The following is a 12,405-nucleotide window of genomic DNA, read 5'->3' on the forward strand; positions in this document are numbered from 1 at the left end:
GTCAATGTTTTACATGACAGTAGGTTGTCGTAAGACAAGGCTGCATGAAGTGTGAACTGGAGCTTTCTTGGATCCACAAAAAAATGTGTTTTTGGGGAATGCGGGCATCGATCCCAATAATACCTATTGCATGCTAAGCAAACACAATACCAATTGATTATATTCCCCGGCTGCTTGGAATTGCCACAAGGAGCAAACAAGAGTGTCCAGTCTTGTCAGGCTATGCTGTTGGTGGACTTGTTAGTTTGCGCTCCAGCACTTGCAGAGAGGCTCAGTGCATCTCAACAATTGTGCTCTGTAGCCAGCGGCCGGTTAGCTCCGTTGGTTAGAGTGTGTGTGATACGCTGCTCTCTGAAAGTAAGTAATGTCTTCTTTTTATCTGACATTGTGGCATCAGTGTTTAAATGAGAGTTTCTTGTCATTGTTACATGACAGTTTCTTGTCAATGTTTTACATGACAGTAGGTTGTCGTAAGACAAGGCTGCATGAAGTGTGAACTGGAGCTTTCTTGGATCCACAAAAAAATGTGTTTTTGGGGAATGCGGGCATCGATCCCAATAATACCTATTGCATGCTAAGCAAACACAATACCAATTGATTAAATTCCCCGGCTGTTTGGAATTGCCACAAGGAGCAAACAAGAGTGTCCAGTCTTGTCAGGCTATGCTGTTGGTGGACTTGTTAGATTGCGCACCAGCACTTGCAGAGAGGCTCAGTGCATCTCAACAATTGTGCTCTGTATAGCTAGTGGCCTGTTAGCTCATTTGTTTAGAGTGTGGTGTGCTAATAACGCCAAGCTCATTGCTTCGATCCCCATACTGGCTATATGTACACTTTGATTGTCAAATTGTGTCACATGCATGTAAATTGTCAATTGTGCCACATAATGAAGTTAAGTGAATTGCGAAATAGCTCAGTTGGGAGAGCGTTAGACTGAAGATCTAAAGGTCCCTGGTTCGATCCCGGTTTTCGGCATTTGTATTTGTTCTTTCTATATGCTCTGGCTTCAAGGAAACTATCCACAGCTTTGTTTGTGGGCATCAATGTGTGCCACGCTGCTTCTCTGAAAGTAAGTAATGTCTTGCTTTTTCATCTGACATTTTGACATCAGTGTGACAGGATAGTTGCTTCCCAATGTTTTACATGACAGTAGGTTGTCGTTAAGACAAGGCTGCATGAAGTGTGAACTGGAGCTTTCTTGGATCCACAAAAAAATGTGTTTTTGGGGAATGCGGGCATCGATCCCAATAATACCTATTGCATGCTAAGCAAACACAATACCAATTGATTAAATTCCCCGGCTGTTTGGAATTGCCACAAGGAGCAAACAAGAGTGTCCAGTCTTGTCAGGCTATGCTGTTGGTGGACTTGTTAGTTTGCGCTCCAGCACTTGCAGAGAGGCTCAGTGCATCTCAACAATTGTGCTCTGTAGCCAGCGGCCGGTTAGCTCCGTTGGTTAGAGTGTGTGATACGCTGCTCTCTGAAAGTAAGTAATGTCTTCTTTTTTATCTGACATTGTGGCATCAGTGTTTACATGAGAGTTTCTTGTCATTGTTACATGACAGTTTCTTGTCAATGTTTTACATGACAGTAGGTTGTCGTAAGACAAGGCTGCATGAAGTGTGAACTGGAGCTTTCTTGGATCCACAAAAAAATGTGTTTTTGGGGAATGCGGGCATCGATCCCAATAATACCTATTGCATGCTAAGCAAACACAATACCAATTGATTAAATTCCCCGGCTGTTTGGAATTGCCACAAGGAGCAAACAAGAGTGTCCAGTCTTGTCAGGCTATGCTGTTGGTGGACTTGTTAGTTTGCGCTCCAGCACTTGCAGAGAGGCTCAGTGCATCTCAACAATTGTGCTCTGTAGCCAGCGGCCGGTTAGCTCCGTTGGTTAGAGTGTGTGATACGCTGCTCTCTGAAAGTAAGTAATGTCTTCTTTTTTATCTGACATTGTGGCATCAGTGTTTACATGAGAGTTTCTTGTCATTGTTACATGACAGTTTCTTGTCAATGTTTTACATGACAGTAGGTTGTCGTAAGACAAGGCTGCAATGAAGTGTGAACTGGAGCTTTCTTGGATCCACAAAAAAATGTGTTTTTGGGGAATGCGGGCATCGATCCCAATAATACCTATTGCATGCTAAGCAAACACAATACCAATTGATTAAATTCCCCGGCTGTTTGGAATTGCCACAAGGAGCAAACAAGAGTGTCCAGTCTTGTCAGGCTATGCTGTTGGTGGACTTGTTAGTTTGCGCTCCAGCACTTGCAGAGAGGCTCAGTGCATCTCAACAATTGTGCTCTGTAGCCAGCGGCCGGTTAGCTCCGTTGGTTAGAGTGTGTGATACGCTGCTCTCTGAAAGTAAGTAATGTCTTCTTTTTTATCTGACATTGTGGCATCAGTGTTTACATGAGAGTTTCTTGTCATTGTTACATGACAGTTTCTTGTCAATGTTTTACATGACAGTAGGTTGTCGTAAGACAAGGCTGCAATGAAGTGTGAACTGGAGCTTTCTTGGATCCACAAAAAAATGTGTTTTTGGGGAATGCGGGCATCGATCCCAATAATACCTATTGCATGCTAAGCAAACACAATACCAATTGATTAAATTCCCCGGCTGTTTGGAATTGCCACAAGGAGCAAACAAGAGTGTCCAGTCTTGTCAGGCTATGCTGTTGGTGGACTTGTTAGATTGCGCTCCAGCACTTGCAGAGAGGCTCAGTGCATCTCAACAATTGCGCCCAGTATAGCTAGTGGCCTGTTAGCTCATTTGTTTAGAGTGTGGTGTGCTAATAACGCCAAGCTCATTGCTTCGATCCCCATACTGGCTATATGTACACTTTGATTGTCAAAATTGTGTCACATGCATGTAAATTGTCAATTGTGCCACATAATGAAGTTAAGTGAATTGCCGAAATAGCTCAGTTGGGAGAGCGTTAGACTGAAGATCTAAAGGTCCCTGGTTTGATCCCGGTTTTCGATTTGTATTTGTTCTTTCTATTGGCTTCAAGGAAACTATCCACAGCTTTGTTTGTGGGCCTCAATGAGTGCCACGCTGCTTCTCTGAAAGTAAGTAATGTCTTGCTTTTTCATCTGACATTTTGACATCAGTGTGACAGGATGTTTTCCCATTGTTACATGACAGTAGGTTGTCGTAAGACAAGGCTGCATGAAGTGTGAACTGGAGCTTTCTTGGATCCACAAAAAAATGTGTTTTTGGGGAATGCGGGCATCGATCCCAATAATACCTATTGCATGCTAAGCAAACACAATACCAATTGATTGAATTCCCCGGCTGTTTGGAATTGCCACAAGGAGCAAACAAGAGTGTCCAGTGGCATCAGGCTATGCTGTTGGTGGACTTGTTAGTTTGCGCTCCAGCACTTGCAGAGAGGCTCAGTGCATCTCAACAATTGTGCTCTGTAGCCAGCGGCCGGTTAGCTCCGTTGGTTAGTGTGTGATACGCTGCTCTCTGAAAGTAAGTAATATCTTCTTTTTTTATCTGACATTGTGGCATCAGTGTTTTACATGAGAGTTTTTTGTCATTGTTACATGACAGTTTCTTGTCATTGTTTTACATGACAGTAGGTTGTCGTAAGACAAGGCTGCAATGAAGTGTGAACTGGAGCTTTCTTGGATCCACAAAAAAATGTGTTTTTGGGGAATGCGGGCATCGATCCCAATAATACCTATTGCATGCTAAGCAAACACAATACCAATTGATTAAATTCCCCGGCTGTTTGGAATTGCCACAAGGAGCAAACAAGAGTGTCCAGTCTTGTCAGGCTATGCTGTTGGTGGACTTGTTAGTTTGCGCTCCAGCACTTGCAGAGAGGCTCAGTGCATCTCAACAATTGTGCTCTGTAGCCAGCGGCCGGTTAGCTCCGTTGGTTAGAGTGTGTGATACGCTGCTCTCTGAAAGTAAGTAATGTCTTCTTTTTTATCTGACATTGTGGCATCAGTGTTTACATGAGAGTTTCTTGTCATTGTTACATGACAGTTTCTTGTCAATGTTTTACATGACAGTAGGTTGTCGTAAGACAAGGCTGCAATGAAGTGTGAACTGGAGCTTTCTTGGATCCACAAAAAAATGTGTTTTTGGGGAATGCGGGCATCGATCCCAATAATACCTATTGCATGCTAAGCAAACACAATACCAATTGATTAAATTCCCCGGCTGTTTGGAATTGCCACAAGGAGCAAACAAGAGTGTCCAGTCTTGTCAGGCTATGCTGTTGGTGGACTTGTTAGATTGAGCTCCAGCACTTGCAGAGAGGCTCAGTGCATCTCAACAATTGCGCCCAGTATAGCTAGTGGCCTGTTAGCTCCGTTGGTTAGAGTGTGTGCTAATAACGCCAAGCTCATTGCTTCGATCCCCATACTGGCTATATGTACACTTTGATTGTCAAAATTGTGTCACATGCATGTAAATTGTCAATTGTGCCACATAATGAAGTTAAGTGAATTGCCGAAATAGCTCAGTTAGGAGAGCGTTAGACTGAAGATCTGAAAGGTCCCTGGTGTCCCGGTTTTCTTTTTTTGTTCTTCTGACATTGTGGCTTTGTTTGTGGGCATGTGACGCTTTCTCTGAAAGTAAGTAATGTCTTGCTTTTTCATCTGACATTTTGACATTGTCAGGATAGTTGTTCCCATTGTTACATGACAGTAGGTTGTCGTAAGACAAGGCTGCATGAAGTGTGAACTGGAGCTTTCTTGGATCCACAAAAAAATGTGTTTTTGGGGAATGCGGGCATCGATCCCAATAATACCTATTGCATGCTAAGCAAACACAATACCAATTGATTAAATTCCCCGGCTGTTTGGAATTGCCACAAGGAGCAAACAAGAGTGTCCAGTCTTGTCAGGCTATGCTGTTGGTGGACTTGTTAGTTTGCGCTCCAGCACTTGCAGAGAGGCTCAGTGCATCTCAACAATTGTGCTCTGTAGCCAGCGGCCGGTTAGCTCCGTTGGTTAGAGTGTGTGATACGCTGCTCTCTGAAAGTAAGTAATGTCTTCTTTTTTATCTGACATTGTGGCATCAGTGTTTACATGAGAGTTTCTTGTCATTGTTACATGACAGTTTCTTGTCAATGTTTTACATGACAGTAGGTTGTCGTAAGACAAGGCTGCAATGAAGTGTGAACTGGAGCTTTCTTGGATCCACAAAAAAATGTGTTTTTGGGGAATGCGGGCATCGATCCCAATAATACCTATTGCATGCTAAGCAAACACAATACCAATTGATTAAATTCCCCGGCTGTTTGGAATTGCCACAAGGAGCAAACAAGAGTGTCCAGTCTTGTCAGGCTATGCTGTTGGTGGACTTGTTAGTTTGCGCTCCAGCACTTGCAGAGAGGCTCAGTGCATCTCAACAATTGTGCTCTGTAGCCAGCGGCCGGTTAGCTCCGTTGGTTAGAGTGTGTGATACGCTGCTCTCTGTAAATAAGTAATGTCTTCTTTTTTATCTGACATTGTGGCATCAGTGTTTACATGAGAGTTTCTTGTCACTGTTACATGACAGTTTCTTGTCAATGTTTTACATGACAGTAGGTTGTCGTAAGACAAGGCTGCATGAAGTGTGAACTGGAGCTTTCTTGGATCCACAAAAAAATGTGTTTTTGGGGAATGCGGGCATCGATCCCAATAATACCTATTGCATGCTAAGCAAACACAATACCAATTGATTAAATTCCCCGGCTGTTTGGAATTGCCACAAGGAGCAAACAAGAGTGTCCAGTCTTGTCAGGCTATGCTGTTGGTGGACTTGTTAGATTGCGCACCAGCACTTGCAGAGAGGCTCAGTGCATCTCAACAATTGTGCTCTAGCTAGTGGCCTGTTAGCTCATTTGTTTAGAGTGTGGTGTGCTAATAACGCCAAGCTCATTGCTTCGATCCCCATACTGGCTATATGTACACTTTGATTGTCAAAATTGTGTCACATGCATGTAAATTGTCAATTGTGCCACATAATGAAGTTAAGTGAATTGCCGAAATAGCTCAGTTGGGAGAGCGTTAGACTGAAGATCTAAAGGTCCCTCTTCGATCCCGGTTTTCGGCATTTGTATTTGTTCTTTCTATATGCTCTGGCTTCAAGGAAACTATCCACAGCTTTGTTTGTGGGCCTCAATGGTGTGCCACGCTGCTTCTCTGAAAGTAAGTAATGTCTTGCTTTTTCATCTGACATTTTGACATCAGTGTGACAGGATAGTTGCTTCCCATTGTTACATGACAGTAGGTTGTCGTTAAGACAAGGCTGCATGAAGTGTGAACTGGAGCTTTCTTGGATCCACAAAAAAATGTGTTTTTGGGGAATGCGGGCATCGATCCCAATAATACCTATTGCATGCTAAGCAAACACAATACCAATTGATTAAATTCCCCGGCTGTTTGGAATTGCCACAAGGAGCAAACAAGAGTGTCCAGTCTTGTCAGGCTATGCTGTTGGTGGACTTGTTAGTTTGCGCTCCAGCACTTGCAGAGAGGCTCAGTGCATCTCAACAATTGTGCTCTGTAGCCAGCGGCCGGTTAGCTCCGTTGGTTAGAGTGTGTGTGATACGCTGCTCTCTGAAAGTAAGTAATGTCTTCTTTTTATCTGACATTGTGGCATCAGTGTTTAAATGAGAGTTTCTTGTCATTGTTACATGACAGTTTCTTGTCAATGTTTTACATGACAGTAGGTTGTCGTAAGACAAGGCTGCACATGAAGTGTGAACTGGAGCTTTCTTGGATCCACAAAAAAATGTGTTTTTGGGGAATGCGGGCATCGATCCCAATAATACCTATTGCATGCTAAGCAAACACAATACCAATTGATTAAATTCCCCGGCTGTTTGGAATTGCCACAAGGAGCAAACAAGAGTGTCCAGTCTTGTCAGGCTATGCTGTTGGTGGACTTGTTAGTTTGCGCTCCAGCACTTGCAGAGAGGCTCAGTGCATCTCAACAATTGTGCTCTGTAGCCAGCGGCCGGTTAGCTCCGTTGGTTAGAGTGTGTGATACGCTGCTCTCTGAAAGTAAGTAATGTCTTCTTTTTTATCTGACATTGTGGCATCAGTGTTTACATGAGAGTTTCTTGTCACTGTTACATGACAGTTTCTTGTCAATGTTTTACATGACAGTAGGTTGTCGTAAGACAAGGCTGCAATGAAGTGTGAACTGGAGCTTTCTTGGATCCACAAAAAAATGTGTTTTTGGGGAATGCGGGCATCGATCCCAATAATACCTATTGCATGCTAAGCAAACACAATACCAATTGATTAAATTCCCCGGCTGCTTGGAATTGCCACAAGGAAAACAAGAGTGTCCAGTCTTGTCAGGCTATGCTGTTGGTGGACTTGTTAGTTTGCGCTCCAGCACTTGCAGAGAGGCTCAGTGCATCTCAACAATTGTGCTCTGTAGCCAGCGGCCGGTTAGCTCCGTTGGTTAGAGTGTGTGATACGCTGCTCTCTGAAAGTAAGTAATGTCTTCTTTTTTATCTGACATTGTGGCATCAGTGTTTACATGAGAGTTTCTTGTCATTGTTACATGACAGTTTCTTGTCAATGTTTTACATGACAGTAGGTTGTCGTAAGACAAGGCTGCAATGAAGTGTGAACTGGAGCTTTCTTGGATCCACAAAAAAATGTGTTTTTGGGGAATGCGGGCATCGATCCCAATAATACCTATTGCATGCTAAGCAAACACAATACCAATTGATTAAATTCCCCGGCTGTTTGGAATTGCCACAAGGAGCAAACAAGAGTGTCCAGTCTTGTCAGGCTATGCTGTTGGTGGACTTGTTAGATTGCGCACCAGCACTTGCAGAGAGGCTCAGTGCATCTCAACAATTGCGCCCAGTATAGCTAGTGGCCTGTTAGCTCATTTGTTTAGAGTGTGGTGTGCTAATAACGCCAAGCTCATTGCTTCGATCCCCATACTGGCTATATGTACACTTTGATTGTCAAAATTGTGTCACATGCATGTAAATTGTCAATTGTGCCACATAATGAAGTTAAGTGAATTGCCGAAATAGCTCAGTTGGGAGAGTGTTTGACTGAAGATCTGAAGGTCCCTGGTTTGATCTCGGTATTCGTATTTGTTCTTTCTATATGCTCTGGCTTCAAGGAAACTATCCACAGCTTCTTTTGTGGGCCTCAATGGTGTGCCACGCTGCTTCTCTGAAAGTAAGTAATGTCTTCTTTTTTATCTGACATTGTGGCATCAGTGTGACATCAGTGTGTTACATGATAGTTTCTTCCCATTGTTACATGACAGTAGGTTGTCGTTAAGACAAGGCTGCATGAAGTGTGAACTGGAGCTTTCTTGGATCCACAAAAAAATGTGTTTTTGGGGAATGCGGGCATCGATCCCAATAATACCTATTGCATGCTAAGCAAACACAATACCAATTGATTAAATTCCCCGGCTGTTTGGAATTGCCACAAGGAGCAAACAAGAGTGTCCAGTCTTGTCAGGCTATGCTGTTGGTGGACTTGTTAGTTTGCGCTCCAGCACTTGCAGAGAGGCTCAGTGCATCTCAACAATTGTGCTCTGTAGCCAGCGGCCGGTTAGCTCCGTTGGTTAGAGTGTGTGATACGCTGCTCTCTGAAAGTAAGTAATGTCTTCTTTTTTATCTGACATTGTGGCATCAGTGTTTACATGAGAGTTTCTTGTCATTGTTACATGACAGTTTCTTGTCAATGTTTTACATGACAGTAGGTTGTCGTAAGACAAGGCTGCAATGAAGTGTGAACTGGAGCTTTCTTGGATCCACAAAAAAATGTGTTTTTGGGGAATGCGGGCATCGATCCCAATAATACCTATTGCATGCTAAGCAAACACAATACCAATTGATTAAATTCCCCGGCTGTTTGGAATTGCCACAAGGAGCAAACAAGAGTGTCCAGTCTTGTCAGGCTATGCTGTTGGTGGACTTGTTAGTTTGCGCTCCAGCACTTGCAGAGAGGCTCAGTGCATCTCAACAATTGTGCTCTGTAGCCAGCGGCCGGTTAGCTCCGTTGGTTAGAGTGTGTGATACGCTGCTCTCTGTAAATAAGTAATGTCTTCTTTTTCATCTGACATTGTGGCATCAGTGTTTACATGAGAGTTTCTTGTCACTGTTACATGACAGTTTCTTGTCAATGTTTTACATGACAGTAGGTTGTCGTAAGACAAGGCTGCATGAAGTGTGAACTGGAGCTTTCTTGGATCCACAAAAAAATGTGTTTTTGGGGAATGCGGGCATCGATCCCAATAATACCTATTGCATGCTAAGCAAACACAATACCAATTGATTAAATTCCCCGGCTGTTTGGAATTGCCACAAGGAGCAAACAAGAGTGTCCAGTCTTGTCAGGCTATGCTGTTGGTGGACTTGTTAGATTGCGCACCAGCACTTGCAGAGAGGCTCAGTGCATCTCAACAATTGCGCCCAGTATAGCTAGTGGCCTGTTAGCTCATTTGTTTAGAGTGTGGTGTGCTAATAACGCCAAGCTCATTGCTTCGATCCCCATACTGGCTATATGTACACTTTGATTGTCAAAATTGTGTCACATGCATGTAAATTGTCAATTGTGCCACATAATGAAGTTAAGTGAATTGCCGAAATAGCTCAGTTGGGAGAGCGTTAGACTGAAGATCTAAAGGTCCCTGGTTCGATCCCGGTTTTCGGCATTTGTATTTGTTCTTTCTATATGCTCTGGCTTCAAGGAAACTATCCACAGCTTTGTTTGTGGGCCTCAATGGTGTGCCACGCTGCTTCTCTGAAAGTAAGTAATGTCTTGCTTTTTCATCTGACATTTTGACATCAGTGTGACAGGATAGTTGCTTCCCATTGTTACATGACAGTAGGTTGTCGTTAAGACAAGGCTGCATGAAGTGTGAACTGGAGCTTTCTTGGATCCACAAAAAAATGTGTTTTTGGGGAATGCGGGCATCGATCCCAATAATACCTATTGCATGCTAAGCAAACACAATACCAATTGATTAAATTCCCCGGCTGTTTGGAATTGCCACAAGGAGCAAACAAGAGTGTCCAGTCTTGTCAGGCTATGCTGTTGGTGGACTTGTTAGTTTGCGCTCCAGCACTTGCAGAGAGGCTCAGTGCATCTCAACAATTGTGCTCTGTAGCCAGCGGCCGGTTAGCTCCGTTGGTTAGAGTGTGTGATACGCTGCTCTCTGAAAGTAAGTAATGTCTTCTTTTTTATCTGACATTGTGGCATCAGTGTTTACATGAGAGTTTCTTGTCATTGTTACATGACAGTTTCTTGTCAATGTTTTACATGACAGTAGGTTGTCGTAAGACAAGGCTGCAATGAAGTGTGAACTGGAGCTTTCTTGGATCCACAAAAAAATGTGTTTTTGGGGAATGCGGGCATCGATCCCAATAATACCTATTGCATGCTAAGCAAACACAATACCAATTGATTAAATTCCCCGGCTGTTTGGAATTGCCACAAGGAGCAAACAAGAGTGTCCAGTCTTGTCAGGCTATGCTGTTGGTGGACTTGTTAGTTTGCGCTCCAGCACTTGCAGAGAGGCTCAGTGCATCTCAACAATTGTGCTCTGTAGCCAGCGGCCGGTTAGCTCCGTTGGTTAGAGTGTGTGATACGCTGCTCTCTGAAAGTAAGTAATGTCTTCTTTTTTATCTGACATTGTGGCATCAGTGTTTACATGAGAGTTTCTTGTCATTGTTACATGACAGTTTCTTGTCAATGTTTTACATGACAGTAGGTTGTCGTAAGACAAGGCTGCATGAAGTGTGAACTGGAGCTTTCTTGGATCCACAAAAAAATGTGTTTTTGGGGAATGCGGGCATCGATCCCAATAATACCTATTGCATGCTAAGCAAACACAATACCAATTGATTAAATTCCCCGGCTGTTTGGAATTGCCACAAGGAGCAAACAAGAGTGTCCAGTCTTGTCAGGCTATGCTGTTGGTGGACTTGTTAGATTGCGCTCCAGCACTTGCAGAGAGGCTCAGTGCATCTCAACAATTGTGCTCTGTAGCCAGCGGCCGGTTAGCTCATTTGGTTAGAGTGTGGTGTGCTAATAACGCCAAGCTCATTGCTTCGATCCCCATACTGGCTAATATGTACACTTTGATTGTCAAAATTGTGTCACATGCATGTAAATTGTCAATTGTGCCACATAATGAAGTTAAGTGAATTGCCGAAATAGCTCAGTTGGGAGAGCGTTAGACTGAAGATCTAAAGGTCCCTGGTTCGATCCCGGTTTTCGGCATTTGTATTTGTTCTTTCTATATGCTCTGGCTTCAAGGAAACTATCCACAGCTTTGTTTGTGGGCCTCAATGGTGTGCCACGCTGCTTCTCTGAAAGTAAGTAATGTCTTGCTTTTTCATCTGACATTTTGACATCAGTGTGACAGGATAGTTGCTTCCCATTGTTACATGACAGTAGGTTGTCGTTAAGACAAGGCTGCATGAAGTGTGAACTGGAGCTTTCTTGGATCCACAAAAAAATGTGTTTTTGGGGAATGCGGGCATCGATCCCAATAATACCTATTGCATGCTAAGCAAACACAATACCAATTGATTAAATTCCCCGGCTGTTTGGAATTGCCACAAGGAGCAAACAAGAGTGTCCAGTCTTGTCAGGCTATGCTGTTGGTGGACTTGTTAGTTTGCGCTCCAGCACTTGCAGAGAGGCTCAGTGCATCTCAACAATTGTGCTCTGTAGCCAGCGGCCGGTTAGCTCCGTTGGTTAGAGTGTGTGATACGCTGCTCTCTGAAAGTAAGTAATGTCTTCTTTTTTATCTGACATTGTGGCATCAGTGTTTACATGAGAGTTTCTTGTCATTGTTACATGACAGTTTCTTGTCAATGTTTTACATGACAGTAGGTTGTCGTAAGACAAGGCTGCAATGAAGTGTGAACTGGAGCTTTCTTGGATCCACAAAAAAATGTGTTTTTGGGGAATGCGGGCATCGATCCCAATAATACCTATTGCATGCTAAGCAAACACAATACCAATTGATTAAATTCCCCGGCTGTTTGGAATTGCCACAAGGAGCAAACAAGAGTGTCCAGTCTTGTCAGGCTATGCTGTTGGTGGACTTGTTAGTTTGCGCTCCAGCACTTGCAGAGAGGCTCAGTGCATCTCAACAATTGTGCTCTGTAGCCAGCGGCCGGTTAGCTCCGTTGGTTAGAGTGTGTGATACGCTGCTCTCTGAAAGTAAGTAATGTCTTCTTTTTTATCTGACATTGTGGCATCAGTGTTTACATGAGAGTTTCTTGTCATTGTTACATGACAGTTTCTTGTCAATGTTTTACATGACAGTAGGTTGTCGTAAGACAAGGCTGCAATGAAGTGTGAACTGGAGCTTTCTTGGATCCACAAAAAAATGTGTTTTTGGGGAATGCGGGCATCGATCCCAATAATACCTATTGCATGCTAAGCAAA

General features: G+C 43.4%; 5 non-coding genes across 5 annotated transcripts; all 5 read left to right on the forward strand.

Moving 5' to 3' along the window:
* The first annotated feature begins 902 nt into the window (after positions 1 to 902).
* On the forward strand, positions 903 to 976 carry trnaf-gaa (transfer RNA phenylalanine (anticodon GAA)). The gene has a single exon. It is a non-coding gene; the product is annotated as a tRNA-Phe (tRNA).
* A 1,940-nt stretch (positions 977 to 2,916) lies between these two features.
* On the forward strand, positions 2,917 to 2,989 carry trnaf-gaa (transfer RNA phenylalanine (anticodon GAA)). The gene has a single exon. It is a non-coding gene; the product is annotated as a tRNA-Phe (tRNA).
* A 3,003-nt stretch (positions 2,990 to 5,992) lies between these two features.
* trnaf-gaa (transfer RNA phenylalanine (anticodon GAA)) lies at positions 5,993 to 6,064 on the forward strand. The gene has a single exon. It is a non-coding gene; the product is annotated as a tRNA-Phe (tRNA).
* A 3,518-nt stretch (positions 6,065 to 9,582) lies between these two features.
* On the forward strand, positions 9,583 to 9,655 carry trnaf-gaa (transfer RNA phenylalanine (anticodon GAA)). Its single transcript has one exon. It is a non-coding gene; the product is annotated as a tRNA-Phe (tRNA).
* Positions 9,656 to 11,153: 1,498 nt separating this feature from the next.
* trnaf-gaa (transfer RNA phenylalanine (anticodon GAA)) lies at positions 11,154 to 11,226 on the forward strand. Its single transcript has one exon. It is a non-coding gene; the product is annotated as a tRNA-Phe (tRNA).
* Positions 11,227 to 12,405: the final 1,179 nt, after the last annotated feature.

Source organism: Oncorhynchus masou, chromosome 30, assembly GCF_036934945.1.
Source record: "Oncorhynchus masou masou isolate Uvic2021 chromosome 30, UVic_Omas_1.1, whole genome shotgun sequence".
Lineage (NCBI taxonomy): Eukaryota > Metazoa > Chordata > Actinopteri > Salmoniformes > Salmonidae > Oncorhynchus > Oncorhynchus masou.